Below are 14,941 nucleotides of genomic sequence, written 5' to 3' on the forward strand. Positions count from 1 at the left end.
TACAGAGTCCCCTGGGTTGCAGAAGTAAGTGACTTGAAGAGGACAGACAGTCCTTTGGAATCAGACAAATCATTTCACACACTGTCAGATAATTATGAAAATCCAGGGCGATAATGAGTGAACTTGTTTCAGGCTGACTGAGGATTGATTTAAGTAGCATCTGCTGCTAGGTCTTCATCTCCCTAATGCAACTAATTGCATTCATGTTTTGTTTTTCCACCAGTGTAATGGTGTACCTACTATGTGCCAGTACTTGCATCACTTGCATCAGTTAAACACTTGCATCATTTAAGCTTCAGAGTCAGAGCTGTAATCTGGCTTTAAAGCCTTCACCAGAATAATCTACTAGAACACTCTATTTCTGTTAAATTTCGTTGGCATGGCAACAACCAAGCAACACCATGGAAAGTGCCTTAAATCCCACAGCAGTCTGTTAGCCAGAGTGAGTGCAGAGAGCACAGGGTATATGGAGGCTAAAAATAGGCAATTTACAGGGAGGTTTCCCCTTCCCCACTAGGAGGAGTGCAACTTACTTGCTCCCTTTGGTGAAGTCAAGTCTTCCTGCTGGCTCAGAAGTAAAGAATCCGCTTGCAATGCAGCAGACTTGAGATCCCTGTGTCCAGAAGATCCCCTGAAGGAGGAAATGGCAACGCAGTATTCTTGTCTGGAGAATCCCATGGACAGAGAAACTTGGGCTACAGTCCACAGGGTCACAAAGAGTCAGACACGACTGAGCGACTAACACTTTGGTGGGATCAAACATGAGCCAATTGAGAGAATGTGCTAATTTTCCAGTTTACAGGTTTCTTCACCCCAACATCTGGACTAGAAATGTGCAGACTCAAGGTCTAACACCAGTTTCACTCCCTCATTAGCTTGTGAGATTCAGTCCAAGAGGGGCAACATCTCTGGGCTTTAGTGCCATCACTTATAAAAGGCAGGGGCTGGAATGGACCAAGGACTTTCCAGTGCAACAATCTTAGTTGCTAGTTCAGTTAATATGTTTGTCACTTCTTTGCTAGCGTGGCTGGGATGTCTAGCAGAGAGGGCATGGCAGGTAGGTGTGGTGGTGATAAAGTTTGTCATTTGTCAACAGGCGATTTGGCAAAAATGAGGTCATCTCTGGTAATGACAGCTGACATATGGCGTGTTTACCACATGCTAAGGAGGGTTCTAAGTGATTTTCACATAATATGCCATTTAACCTTCCTAACAGGGCCAAGGGAGAGAAATTACTGGTATCCCTATTTCATCAATGAAACTGTGTGTATGTGTGTGTGTGTGTGCAAGCACACGTGCTTAGTCTCTGAGTCATGTCCGACTCTTGGCAACCTCACGGACCTCTGTCCATGGAATTCTCCAGGCAAGAATACTGGAGTGGGTTGCCATTCTGTTCTGTAGGGGATCTTCCCAATGCAGGGATCAAACATGGGTCTCCTGTATTGCAAGTGGATTCTTTACCATTTGAGCCATCAGGGAAGCCCCATAAATGAGTAAGCTGAGTCATAAAAATAATAGAATTAATAGATCATGTTTACACAGGCAGTAAATTATTTGGGCTTCCCAGGTGGCGCTAGTGGTAAATTATTTAGCTGGAATTTGAACACAGGCTACTTACATTCAGAACCTATGCTTGACCATTATTCCATTGTATCCCCAGTGCTCAGATCATCGCCTGACACCCCCTAAGCGTCCTCAGAAACTAATGGTTGAATGTGCAGTGCATGACTGCTATGCTGGAAGATTCTCAGTGAGTATTATTCACAAAACTTCAAAGGCCATTCCTTTCTTAGTAGTTTATAATATGAAAATAAACCTTTGAGACATCTCCCCTAAGAAAATGGTTGGGGGGGAGGTAGAAAACATATTGCTATGGAATAAAATATATAGAAAAAGATACAGTTAAAATATAAGTATTGTTAGGTAATGAGTTTGGATTATGTGACAAATGAATTATGCAACTGATGTTTTGTAAAAATAGGTCCTGTTTCCTAGAACCTAGAATACATAGGCCATTTTCTTCTGTTTTAGTTGAAAGTTATATTTGTTTCTAGAAGCAAGAGGGGGAAAGTGGGCACTTACAAGTATAGGCAATGGAGAACTGAACTTGAGAATAACATATAGCCTATAGAAATAAATCTTCTGATTGGGAAGAAGGATTCCCCCCACCTGCCCCATCTCAGTCTTCCACGGCCGTGCAGGAGTGATTTTTTTAGGGTTAAGAGAGAGGTATTTTATCAGGTGGCTCATAGCTAAGATCAAAAGGGAGTTAAAAAGATAACTTCTTTGGAACATTATTATTGTAAGGTGAAATTAGTGATGTACATCAATCTTGACCTTCTAGTCTAATTCCTCTCTAAAAATGAGTTGTGAGTGTATTTTGAACTTTTTATTGGAGACGAGTATACATATAATAGTTTTTAATATCGTAAGTGTAAATCCTAATGAATTTCACAACTAGATACATTCCTGTGACCAGCATCTAGATCAGGAAACAGGGTGATTTCCTGCTTCTCAGAACACTCCTTGATATTCCTATCAAACACTTGTGCCCTCCTCCATTCAGGTAACCATTATCATGACTTGTATTGCAGAGGGGCTTAGGCTTGCCTTTGTATGCTTCATGTAAATAAAATCCTATTGTATGGACCCTTTTTAGTTTTAGTAGATACTGCCTAATAGTAGTCAAAAATGTACCAATTTACAAACCTTCTAACAATGTCTGCGAGTACCAAATGCTACATTCACATCCCCTTCAACTCTTGGTATTTTCTGACTTGAGCCATTCTGGTGAGTGTGTAGTAATAATCTGAAACTGCGGTTTAATTTAGAAGTTCCTGATGGCTCATGCCTTTCCATATTGTTCATGGGGTTCTCAAGGCAAGAATACTGAAGAATGCCAAAGAATGTTTGAACTACCGCGCAATTGCACTCATCTCACATGCTAGCAAAGTAATGCTCAAAATTCTCCAAGCCAGACTTCAACAGTATGTGAACCATGAACTTCCAGATGTTCAAGCTGGATTTAGAAAAGGCAGAGAAGAACCAGAGATCAAATTGCCAACATCTGTTGGATCATCAAAAAAGCAAGAGAGTTTCAGAAAAACATGTACTTCTGCTTTATTGACTATGACAAAGCCTTTGACTGTGTTCAGTTCAGTTCAGTTCAGTAGCTCAGTCGTGTCTGACTCTTTGCGACCCCATGAATCGCAGCACACCAGGCCTCAATGTCCATCACCAACTCTCAGAGTTTACTCGATACCCATGTGTATCGAGTTAGTAATGCCATCCAACCATCTCATCCTCTGTCGTCCCCTTCTCCTCCTGCCCCCAATCCTTCCCAGCATTAGGGTCTTTTCCAATGAGTCAACACTTCGTATGAGGTGGCCAAAGTATTGGAGTTTCAGCTTCAACATCAGTCCTTCCAATGAACACCCAGGACTGATCTCCTTTAGGATGGACTGGTTGGATCTCCTTGCAGTCCAAGGGACTCTCAATAGTCTTCTCCAACACCACAGTTCAAAAGCATCAATTCTTCGGCACTCAGATTTCTTCATCATCCAACTCTCACATCCATACATGACCACTGGAAAAACCATAGCCTTGACTAGATGGACCTTTGTTGGCAAAGTAATGTCTCTGCTTTTAAATATGCTATCTAGGTTGGTCAGAACCTTCCTTCCAAGGAGTAAGCGTCTTTTAGTTTCATGGCTGCAATCACCATCAGCAGTGATTTTGGAGCCCAAAAAAATAAAATCTGACACTGTTTCCACTGTTTCCCCATCTATTTGCCATGAAGTGATGAGACCAGATGCCATGATCTTAGTTTTCTGAAAGTTGAGCTTTAAGCCAACTTTTTCACTCTCCTCTCTCACTTTCATCAAGAGGCTCTTTAGTTCTTCTTCACTTTCTGCCATAAGGGTGGTGTCATCTGCATATCTGAGGTTATTGATATTTCTCCCAGCAATCTTGATTCTAGCTTGTGTTTCTTCCAGCCCAGCGTTTCTCATGATGTACTCTGCATAGAAGTTAAATAAGCAGGGTGACAATATACAGCCTTGACGTACTCCTTTTCCTATTTGGAACCAGTCTATTGTTCCATGTCCAGTTCTAACTGTTGCTTCCTGACCTGCATACAGGTTTCTCAAGAGACAGGTCAGATGGTCTGGTAAGCCCATCTCTTTCAGAATTTTCCACAGTTTATTGTGATCCACACAGTCAAAGGCTTTGGCATAGTCAATAAAGCAGAAGTAGACGTTTTTCTGGAACTCTCTTGCTTTTTCGATGATCCAGCGGATGTTGGCAATTTGATCTCTGGTTCCTCTGCCTTTTCTAAAACTGGCTTGAACATCTGGAAGTTCAGGGTTCACGTATTGCTGAAGCCTGGCTTGGAGAATTTTGAGCATTACTTTACTAGCGTGTGAGATGAGTGCAATTGTGCGGTAGTTTGAGCATTCTTTGGCATTGCCTTTCTTTGGGATTGGAATGAAAACTGACCTTTTCCAGACCCATGGCCACTGTTGAGTTTTCCAGATTTGCTGGCATACCGAGTGCAGCCCTTTCATAGCATCATCTTTCAGGATTTGAAATAGCTCAACTGGAATTCCATCACGTCCACTAGCTTTGTTCGTAGTGATGCTTTCTAAGGCCCACTTGACTTCACATTCCAGGATGTCTGGCTCTAGATGAGTGATCACACCATTGTGATTATCTGGGTTGTGAAGATCTTTTTTGTACAGTTCTTCTGTGTATTATTGCCACCTCTTCTTAATATCTTCTGCTTCTGTTAGGTCCATACCATTTCTGTCCTTTATCGAGCCCATCTTTACATGAAGTATTCCCTTGGTATCTCTAATTTTCTTGAAGAGATCTCTAGTCTTTCCCAATCTGTTGTTTTCCTCTATTTCTTTGCATTGATCACTGAGGAAGGCGTTCTTATCTCTCCTTGCTATTCTTTGGAACTCTGCATTCAGATGGGAATATCTTTCCTTTTCTCCTTTGCTTTTGGTTTCTCTTCTTTTCACAGCTATTTGTAAGACCTCCTCAGATAGCCATTTTGCTTTTTTGCATTTCTTTTCCATGGGGATTGTCTTGATCCCTGTCTCCTGTACAATGTCACGAACCTCAGTCCATAGTTCATCAGGCACTCTCTCTATCAGATCTAGGCCCTTAAATCTATTTGTCACTTCCACTGTATAATCTTTAGGGATTTGATTTAGGTCATACCTGAATGGTCTAGTGGTTTTCCCTACTTTATTCAATTTAAGTCTGAATTTGACAATAAGGAGTTCATGATCTGAGCCACAGTCTGCTACCGGTCTTGTTTTTACTGACTGTATAGAGCTTCTCCATCTTTGGCTGCAAACAATATAATCAATCTGATTTCGATGTTGACCATCTGGTAATGTCCATGTGTAGAGTCTTGTCTTGTGTTGTTGGAAGAGGGTGTTTGGTATGACCAGTGCGTTCTCTTGGCAAAACTCTATTAGCCTTTGCCCTGCTTCATTCTGTACTCCAAGGCCAAATTTTCCTATTACACCAGGTATTTCCTGACTTCCTACTTTTGCATTCCAGTTTGATTGTGTAGATCACAACAAACTGTGGAAAATTCTTCAAGATATGGGAATACCAGACCACCTGACCTGCCTCATAAGAAATCTGTATGCAGGTCAGGAAGCAACAGTTAGAACTGGACATGGATCAACAGACTTGTTCCAAATCGGGAAAGGAGTACATCAAGGCTGTATATTATCACGGTGCTTATTTAACTTACATGCACAGTACATCATGAGAAACGCTGGGCTGGATGAAGCACAAGCTGGAATCAAGAATCAATAACCTCAGATATGCAGATGATACCACACTTATTGGCAGAAAGCGAAGAGGAAATAAATAGCCGCTTGATGAAAGTGAAAGAAGAGAGTGAAAAAGTTAGCTTAAAACTCAACATTCAGAAAACTAAGATCATGGCATCTGGTCCCATCACTTCATGGCGAATAGATGGGGAAACCATGGAAACAGTGACACACTTTATTTTTTTGGGCTCCAAAATCAATGCAGATGGTGATTGCAGCCATGAAATTAAAAGCACTTGCTCCTTGGAAGAAAAGCTATGACCAGTTATGACCTAGACAGCATATTCAAAAGCAGACACATTACTTTGCCAACAAAGGTCCATCTAGTCAAGGCTATGGTTTTTCCAGTGGTCATGTATGGATGTGAGAGTTGGATGATGAAGAAAGCTGAGTGCCGAAGAATTGATGCTTTTGAACTGTGATGTTGGAGAAGACTCTTGAGAGTCCCTTGGACTGCAAGAAGATCCAGCCAGTCCATCCTAAAGGAGATCAGTCCTGAGTGTTCATTGGAAGGACTGATGTTGAAGTTGAAACTCCAATACTTTGGCCACCTCATGCAAAGAGTTGACTCATTGGAAAAGACCCTAATGCTGGGAAGGACTAGGGGCAGGAGGAGAAGGGAATGACAGAGGACGATATGGCTGGATGGCATCACTGACTAGATGGACACGGGTTTGGATAAACTCCGGGAGTTGGTGATGGACAGGCAGGCCTGGAGTGTTGCGATTCATGGGGTCGCAAAGAGTTGGACACAGCTGAGCGACTGAACTGAAATATTGGGTTGGCCAAAAAGTTCATTCAGCCTTTTCATACCACCTTACAAAAACTGAAACAAACTTTTTGGCTAACCCAATATTTTATGATATGTATTTTATGATATTATTTTTCTGTAGTCAATATATTCTATTATAAATAATATATTTTAAAATATAATTTTCTATTTGCAAATGATATGTAGAAATACAGATGAATTTTCAAGAATGACCTTTTATCCAGCAACGTTTCAGATTCAATATTAGTTCACAGAATTCATAGAGTCTTTTGATTTTCTACCATATAATCATGCAGTCTACAAATAATGACAGCTTTTTTCCTTTTCAAATTCATATATATATACATATATATACATATATATATGTATATATATATATACATTTAATATACCACAATGCCTGGGACCTCCAGTACAATATCAGTTATAAATAGTAAGAACAGCATCCTTGCCTCATTCCCAAGGTTAGAAGGGAAGTTTTCAGTTTTTCACCAATGGGTATGATGTTTGCTACTGTTGTTGTTGTTTTGGTAATATTCTTTAATTGTTTAAGAAAGTTGCCTTTTATTCCAAGTTTGTGAAGGCTTTGTTTATAAATATAAAATACATAACGAAGAGAAAAATTTTATCAAATTGTTTTGCTGCATCTATCAAGATGGTCATATAATCTTTTTCTTTTATTTACATTAATATAATTGGGTTAATTTTTAAATGTTAAGCCAATCTTGCATTCCTAGAATAAGCTCAACTTATATATCACTAGATTCAATTGTCTAATATTTTGTTAAAGATGTTTTCATCTGTGTTTATGAAAGATTGGTTCTGTTTGTTCTCTTTCTTGTAATGTCCTTGTCAGATTTTGGAATTCTAGTTATACTGCTCTTATGAGAGTTGCATTAGAAACAGTTGTCTTTTTGTTTTCTAGACGAAATTGTGCAAGATTCATGGTATTTTTTTTCCCTTAAATTTTTGTAAGAATTTACCAATGAAACCATGTGAGCTTAGAGTTTTCTTTAGGAGAGATTTTTAACTAATAGATAAAATATGTTTAAGCTAGTCAAATACTGGCTTAAATACTGAGGTAGTCAAATTTTCCACTTCTGTTTTGGTAAATTATGTATATAGTTTTAGAAACTTGTGCATTTCACCCAAATTGTCAAATTAATAGGTGTTAAAATATTTAATTGAGACTTCCAGGCAGTTCAGTGGTTAAGAATCTGCTGCAGTCCATGGCATCACAATGAGTCAGACACCTGAGCGACTGAAAAACAGCAAAATATTTAATTACCAAGCAGTTGGCATTATGCCAGTTATATTTTGTTATTGATTTCTATCTTGATTCTGTTGTGTAAAGACAACTTGGTGATTGATTGCTTTATTTTTAGATTTGTTGAGATTTTCTTCATGATTTTGGTAAAAAATCCATGTTCACTTGAAAAGGTGAATTCTGTCATATTTTAAGGCAGTATTCTATCTAAGCCAGTTAGGCCAAGTTGGTCAGTTGGGCATTGTTTTTACAGTTTTTTTGGTTAGACTGTCTTATGAGCTATTAAATAAAGTATGCTGAAGTTTTTCTTTAAGAGTATGGATCTGTTCACTGTGCCTTTTCATTCTGTTCATTTCTCCTTTAATATTTGAAGCTCTGTTATGGAGTACATAAAAATTCAGGATTGTAAATAACTTTCTGCTGAATTTATCCTTTTACAATTTGAGGTTTCTTAATTATTCTTTTTACTTTATATCTGCAAATTTGGTAATTCTTTTTGCATTAAATCTATTTTATCTGATTTTACTATAGATACACTACCTTTGTTTTGTCTATTGTTTGCATGGCATATGTTTTGTTTGTTTTTTACTGTTAACATTCCTGTATCTTTATACTTAAAGTGTGACACTTTAAACAGGATATTGTTGTAGTTGTTGTTTAATCCAATCTGACAACCATAAACCTTTACTTGGTGTATTTAGTTCATTTACAGTTAAAACAATTACTGACTTAGTTTGATTTATATATCATGTTGCTATCTATGTTCTATTAAGGCTGTTTTGTTACTACTTTTTCTATTTTTCTTTCCTTCTTTAGGACTAAACTTTTAAAATTATTATTTCATTTATCCCTTCTATTATCTTGTAATTACTGGGTTGCCCAAAATGTTATGGAAAATACCAAATGAATTTTTGGCCAACCCAATATATATATATTTATCATTAACCGTGCATATAGTGGTCCTCTTAGATATGCAGCCCTGATGGGGGTTTAGTCTCTCAGTCGTGTCTGACTCTTGTGACACCATAGGCTGTAGCCTACCAGGCTCCTCTGTCCATGAAATTTCCCAGGCATGAATACTGCAGGGGTAGCCATTTCCTTTACTGCCTGGGCTGTGAGGGAAGCACTAGCATGCACTAGCATGGCAATATTTGTCGGGATCCTAGCAGATGTTGCTATCATTAGGTGACACTTTCACTTTTTCATCCAGTCTACTTCACTCACTTATTTCACCTGCCTGGTCACTATAGGAATTAAAGTTTGTGATTCTTAAGTTAGAAATTCTAAGATATACGTCATAGTTCTTGCTTTCAATATGCTTATATTCTAGAGGAGAAATAATTGAGTGTGATAATCACTGCTCTGTAATATGAGTTGCCAACCTGTGGGTCAAATCTGTCCTACCGTCTGTTTTGGTGAATGAAGTTTTTACTGGAACACAGTCATGCCTATTTGTTTACATATTGTCTGCGACTGCGTTCACACTACTGTGGCAGACTTGGATAGTTGTGGCTGAGATTGTACAGCTTGCTACATGTGTTCCTGGATTAGCTAAGGTGGGTGGCTGAAATAATAGAAATTAATTCTGTCACACTGTGTAGGTCAGAATCCAAAGTCAAAGTGTTGACAGGACCACATTCCCCACAGGGTTCCAGAGCTGTCCATTTTTTTTTTGCCATATTCAGCTTCCAGTGGCTGTCAGCATTGCTTAATTCGTGGCAGCATCACTCCACTCCAACCTCTGTCTCTATGGTCACATTGCATCCTCCTCTTCTACCTATCTTCTCCTATATGTTTCTTTTATAAGGACACATCATTAAATTTAGTCTCCACCTGGATGGTTCAGGATGGTTTCATCTCACAATCCATTACATCTGCAACAATCCTTTTTTCAAATAAAGTAACATTCATAGTTTCCTGGTTTTAAGACATGGATCTTTTTAGGGTCCACTATGTAGCCTACTGGGAGAAGGAAATGGCAACCCACTCCAGTATTCTTGCCTGGAGAATCCCATGGACACTATCAGAACCTAAAATATTTATTATTTGGCCCTTCGCAGAAAATAGTTGCCAACCTTCATCATCGAGTAGTACAAAGAAGGCCATATAACCCAGATTGATGAAGGTGGGAGATCAAAGACATACATATTCCTGGGAAAGGTGACATTTGAGCCAAGACTATAAGGTTGAATACAACGTAGCGAGGTTTGGGGAGTGTTTGAAAGATATGAGAGTATAAAAAAGAGGGAAAAAACTTCAAGAGAAGCAATAGTAGTGTGTGCAAAGGCCCAGAAGAATACACAGTGTGGTATGTAGTTAAATACAAGTAGAAGAGCTCAGCCTGGCTATTGTGTCAGGTACATATGGCAGAGAGATAAAGTGCAAATCGTGAATAACTTTAGAGACAAAATGAAAAATGTTGTATTTAATCCAAAACACTATAGGGAACAATGATGAATTTTAAACTGGGGAAAGAGGCAATGAGATTTCCATTTTGTAAGGATTGATTGGAACCAGTACACACCAAATAAATTGGAGAAGAGCACAAGATGAGTCAGAAGGAAATTAAGTGGCTGTTACAAGAATCGGAAAGTTGGAATGAGGGCCTGAAGTGGTAGCAGTGAAGATGAAGAAGATATGGGATTTAAATATAATTTAGGAGGTAAAATCAATAGGACAGGGAGATTTTTACCCCCCCCCCGGCTGTGCTGGGTCTTCATTGTTGCGTGAGGGCCTTCTCTAGTTGCAACAAGCAGGGGCTGCTCTTTAGCTGTGGTGCATGGGCTTCTCATAGCAATGTCTTCTCTTGTTGCAGAACTCAGGCTGTAGAGCGCGGGCTTCAGTAGTTGTGGCACCTAGTCTCAGTTGCCTCACAGTATGTGGGATCTTCCTGACCTGGGATTGAACCCATGTCCCCTGCACTGGCAGGCAGATTACTAACCACTGGACCACCAGGGAAGTCCTGGGAGGTGTTTTTGTTTTCATGGATGTGACAAAAGTTGAAGAGATAAGATGACTCTCATATTTCTATGGGAAAGTGGGTCAATGTTTGTGCAATATGAACATAGAAAATGAAGGAATATGAAGATAGAAAATGCAGAAGAGTAGATTTAGAGGGAAAGATGGAGAGGTCCACGGTGTACCTTCTGAGATGGCAGTAAGATAATGACTAAAATACTGAACAAGTTTGAGTTGTAGATATACAATTGAATCTATTGAATAGGCCCTTGTGTATGTGGGTGTGACAATTAGAAAAGATATCAAATGTTTCACTATTATTATTCACTATTATTTTTATCCTTTTTGAAGACCATGTTTTAATTATCCTTATCTGTTTCAAATCTTTCCTAGCAGAATGAGGTAAAGACTCATTTTCTTTAAACTGACAAGATGAAAGGACAGTAGGATGCTATTCTCTGCAATAATATTGTGACAATGTTTGTTACTATCAGGTAATGAAAATCAACCACTACTTAACTCCCGTTTCTCCTCCTACTTTACAAATACTAATTAGTATTCAAATCACTAAGGCATAGTGAGTAAGAGCTTCACAGACATTATTCATATACTTTCTGGTTGCTGGAGATCCAATTTATCCACATAGTAGATTGGACACACAGGAAATGACTAACATATGTGGTGTTAAGTTGCATGAAGAAATAAGCGAAACAGGTAGAATTCTCTGAGTTGAAAGCTTATAAGAGCAAGAAAAAAAAATATCTCTTTGAAATAGCATTCAGATATTATACAGGGCTTGTTTATCCAGTTTATATCTACATGTAATATATTACCATAGTATATATCTTGATAAAACAATATGTTTCTTCTTTTTCCTGTTGTTGCCACCCTGTGGTTATTGGTAAAGAAAAACAGATTCTGTGATATTATTCATACATTCAAGCAAAGTTCTACCCCATATGATCCTCATTTGCTTAGTCCTAAATATGGAAACTGAGTGGTTTTGAACACACGATGCCCTTTTTAACCTTAAGAACATCCTAGAAATCTTCCCTTCGCTAGATCCAAATATCCTCCATCTAGATTGTCTTCACTCTTAGATTAGGAAAACTTTCCCCCCACTGTGTTATCTGTGTTAGTTCACCTAAGTTTTTTTCTCATCACAGAATCCTATGATTCCTTCTTAGAATCAAGTAAAACCTGTATTATCTGTTCTACTTTTTTTTCTTTTTTTAAACTGAAATATGGAAATATTATGTTAGTTTCAGGTGTACTACATGATGATCTGACATTTGCATACATTTTGAAAAGATCGCTGTAAGTCTAGTAACCATCTGTCCCCATACAAAGTTATTGCAATACTATTGACTGTATTCTTTATGCTGTGTATTATATCCCCATGACTTATTTATTATATAAATAGAGGTTTGTACTTCTTAACTCCCTTCACCTATTTCACTGATTTTACAAGCCCTCTCCTTTCTGGCAAAACCCATTTGTTCACTCTATCTTTGAGTCTATTTTCATTTTGCTTGTTTATTTGTTTTGTTTTTTAGATTCCACGTGTAAGTAAGATCATGTTGTATTCAAATTTCTCTGATTTATTTCACTAAGCATAATACCTTCTTGATCCATCCAAATGGTGAGATTTCATTTTTTTATGGCTGAGTAGTCTCCCCTTGTAACACCTATACCACATTTCCTTTATCCATTCATCTGTTGATGGACACTTAGATCGCTTTCATACCTTGGCTATCATATTGAATAAATAATGCTACAAGGAACACTGGAGTGCATATATCTTTCAAGTTATTTTGTTTTCACAAATGAAACTGCTGTATCATATATTCATTCTATTTTAGTTTTATGACACACCTCTGTAGTATATTCCGTAGTGACTGCAGCACTTTACATCTCCATCAACAGTTGTACTAAGGTTCCCTTTTCTCCACATTCTCACCAACACTTGTTATTTTTTGTGTTTTTGATAATAGCCATTCTGACAGGTGTGAGGTGGTATCCCATTGTGGTCTTCATTTGCATTTCTCTGATGATTCGTGATGTTGAGCAGCTTTTCATGTGTCTTCTTTGAAAAAATACCTATTCAGGTCCTCTGCCAATTTCTTAATCAGGTTGTTTGTTTTATGATGTTGAGTTGCATGAGTTCTTTCTATATTTTGTATATTAACCTCATCAGATATATCATTTGCAAATATCTTCTGATGTTCAGTAGATTGCCTTTTTGTTTTGTTGCTGATTTCTTCCACTGTGCAAAAGGCTTTTAGTTTAATGTAGTCCCATTTGTTTATTTTTGCTTTTGTTTCCCAGGCCCAAAGAGGCATATCCAAAAAAAATATTGTAAAACCAGCGTCTGAGAATATACTGCCTGTGTTTTCTTCTAAAAGTTGTATGGTTTCATGTCTTACATTTGTCTTTAATCTGTTTTGAGTTTATTTTTGTATACGGTGTGAGAAAGTATTTCAGTTTGCTACTTCTGCATTAACTGTCATGTTTTTCCTAATGCTATTTATTGAAGAGGGTATTCATTATTTCATATATTTAATAATGTAATTTTATTATTATATTGTGATAATTTATTATAATTATATTGTATTGTATTAATATATTTTTATCTCCTTTGAAATAGATTAATTGATTAGATAAGTATATTTCTGGGTTCTCTATTCTGTTCAGTTGATCTATGTGTCTGTTTTTGTGCCAGTACAATAGAGTTTTGATTATTGTAGCTTTGTAGTTTAATTTGAAATCAGGAAACATGACACCTCCTATGTTCTTCTTTTCTCAAGATTGTTTTGGCTATTCGGAGTCTTCTGTGTTTCCATGCAAATTTTAGAATTATTTGTTGTAGTTCTGCAAAAGTGTTTTTGTAGAAATTACATTAAATCTATAGATTGCCTTGGGTAGTATGGACATTTTATCCATATCAATTTTTCAAATTTTTGAGCACAGTGTATCTTTCCATTTGTCTGTGTCTTCAGTTTCTTTCATCAGTGGTTCATGGTTACCTAAGTACAAGGCTTTTAATTCCTTGGTTGGGTTATCCCTAGGTATTTTATTCTTTTTGATATAATTTTAAATGGGATTATATTCTTAATATCTCTATCTGATAGTTTGTTATTAATGTATAGAAACACAACAACTTTCTGTATATTAATTTTGTGATCTGGAACTTTCAGTTCAGTTCAGTTCAATCACTCAATCATGTCCGACTATGTGCAACACGATTGACTGCAGCACGCCAGGCTTCCCTGTCCATCAACAACTCCCGGAGCTTACTCAAACTCATGTCCATCACATCGGTGATGCCATCCAACTATCTCATCCTCTGTTGTCCCCTCCTCTTCCCACCTTCAATCTTTCCCAGCATCAGGGTCTTTTCCAATGAGTCAGTTCTTCACATCAGGTGACCAAAGTATTGGAGTTTCAGCTTCAGCATCAGTCCTTCCAATGAATATTTAGGACTGATTTCCTTTAGGATTGATTGGTTGGATGTCCTTGCAGTCCAAGGGACTCTCGAGTCTTCTCCAATACCACCGTTCAAAAGCAACAATTTTTTGGCACTCAGCTTTGTTTATAGTCCAACTCTTGCAGCCATACATGACTACTGGAAAAACCATAGCTCTGACTAGATGGTCCTTTGTTGGCAAAGTAATGTCTCTGCTTTTTAATATGCTGTCTAGGTTGGTCATAGCTTTTCTTCCAAGGAGGAAGCATCTTTTAATTTCATGGCTGCAGTCACCACCTGCAGTGATTTTGGAGCCCAAGAAAATAAAATCTCTCACTGTTTCGTTGTTTCCCCATTTATCTGCCATCTGTTTGTCTGAAACTTTACTGAATCATTTATTAGTTCTAATAGTTTTTGGTGACATCTTTAGGATTTTCTATATATGATATTATGTCATCTGCAAACTGTCTTCCTTTACAATTTGGATGCCCGTTATTTTTTCCTTGTCTGATTGCTGTGGCTAGAACTTCCAATACTATGTTGAGTAAAAGTGGCAACAGCATACATCCTTCTTTTATTCTTGATCTTTGAGTAAATGCTGTCAGCTTTTCATCACTGAGTAT

General features: G+C 37.8%; 1 protein-coding gene across 1 annotated transcript in view; it reads left to right on the forward strand.

The window, feature by feature from the left end:
• LOC145537959 (uncharacterized) overlaps positions 1-14,941 on the forward strand; it is a 475,282-nt gene that overhangs the window by 441,022 nt on the left and 19,319 nt on the right. The window contains exons 8-9 of the mRNA XM_081569004.1: positions 1,661-1,750; positions 11,249-11,346. The gene's annotated coding sequence lies outside the window, so the exon portion shown is untranslated. The remainder of the gene's footprint in view (positions 1-1,660; positions 1,751-11,248; positions 11,347-14,941) is intronic.

This window comes from Giraffa tippelskirchi, chromosome 2 (genome assembly GCF_054371585.1).
Source record: "Giraffa tippelskirchi isolate mGirTip1 chromosome 2, T2T-mGirTip1v1.2.pri, whole genome shotgun sequence".
In the NCBI taxonomy this organism is placed as follows: Eukaryota; Metazoa; Chordata; class Mammalia; order Artiodactyla; family Giraffidae; genus Giraffa; species Giraffa tippelskirchi.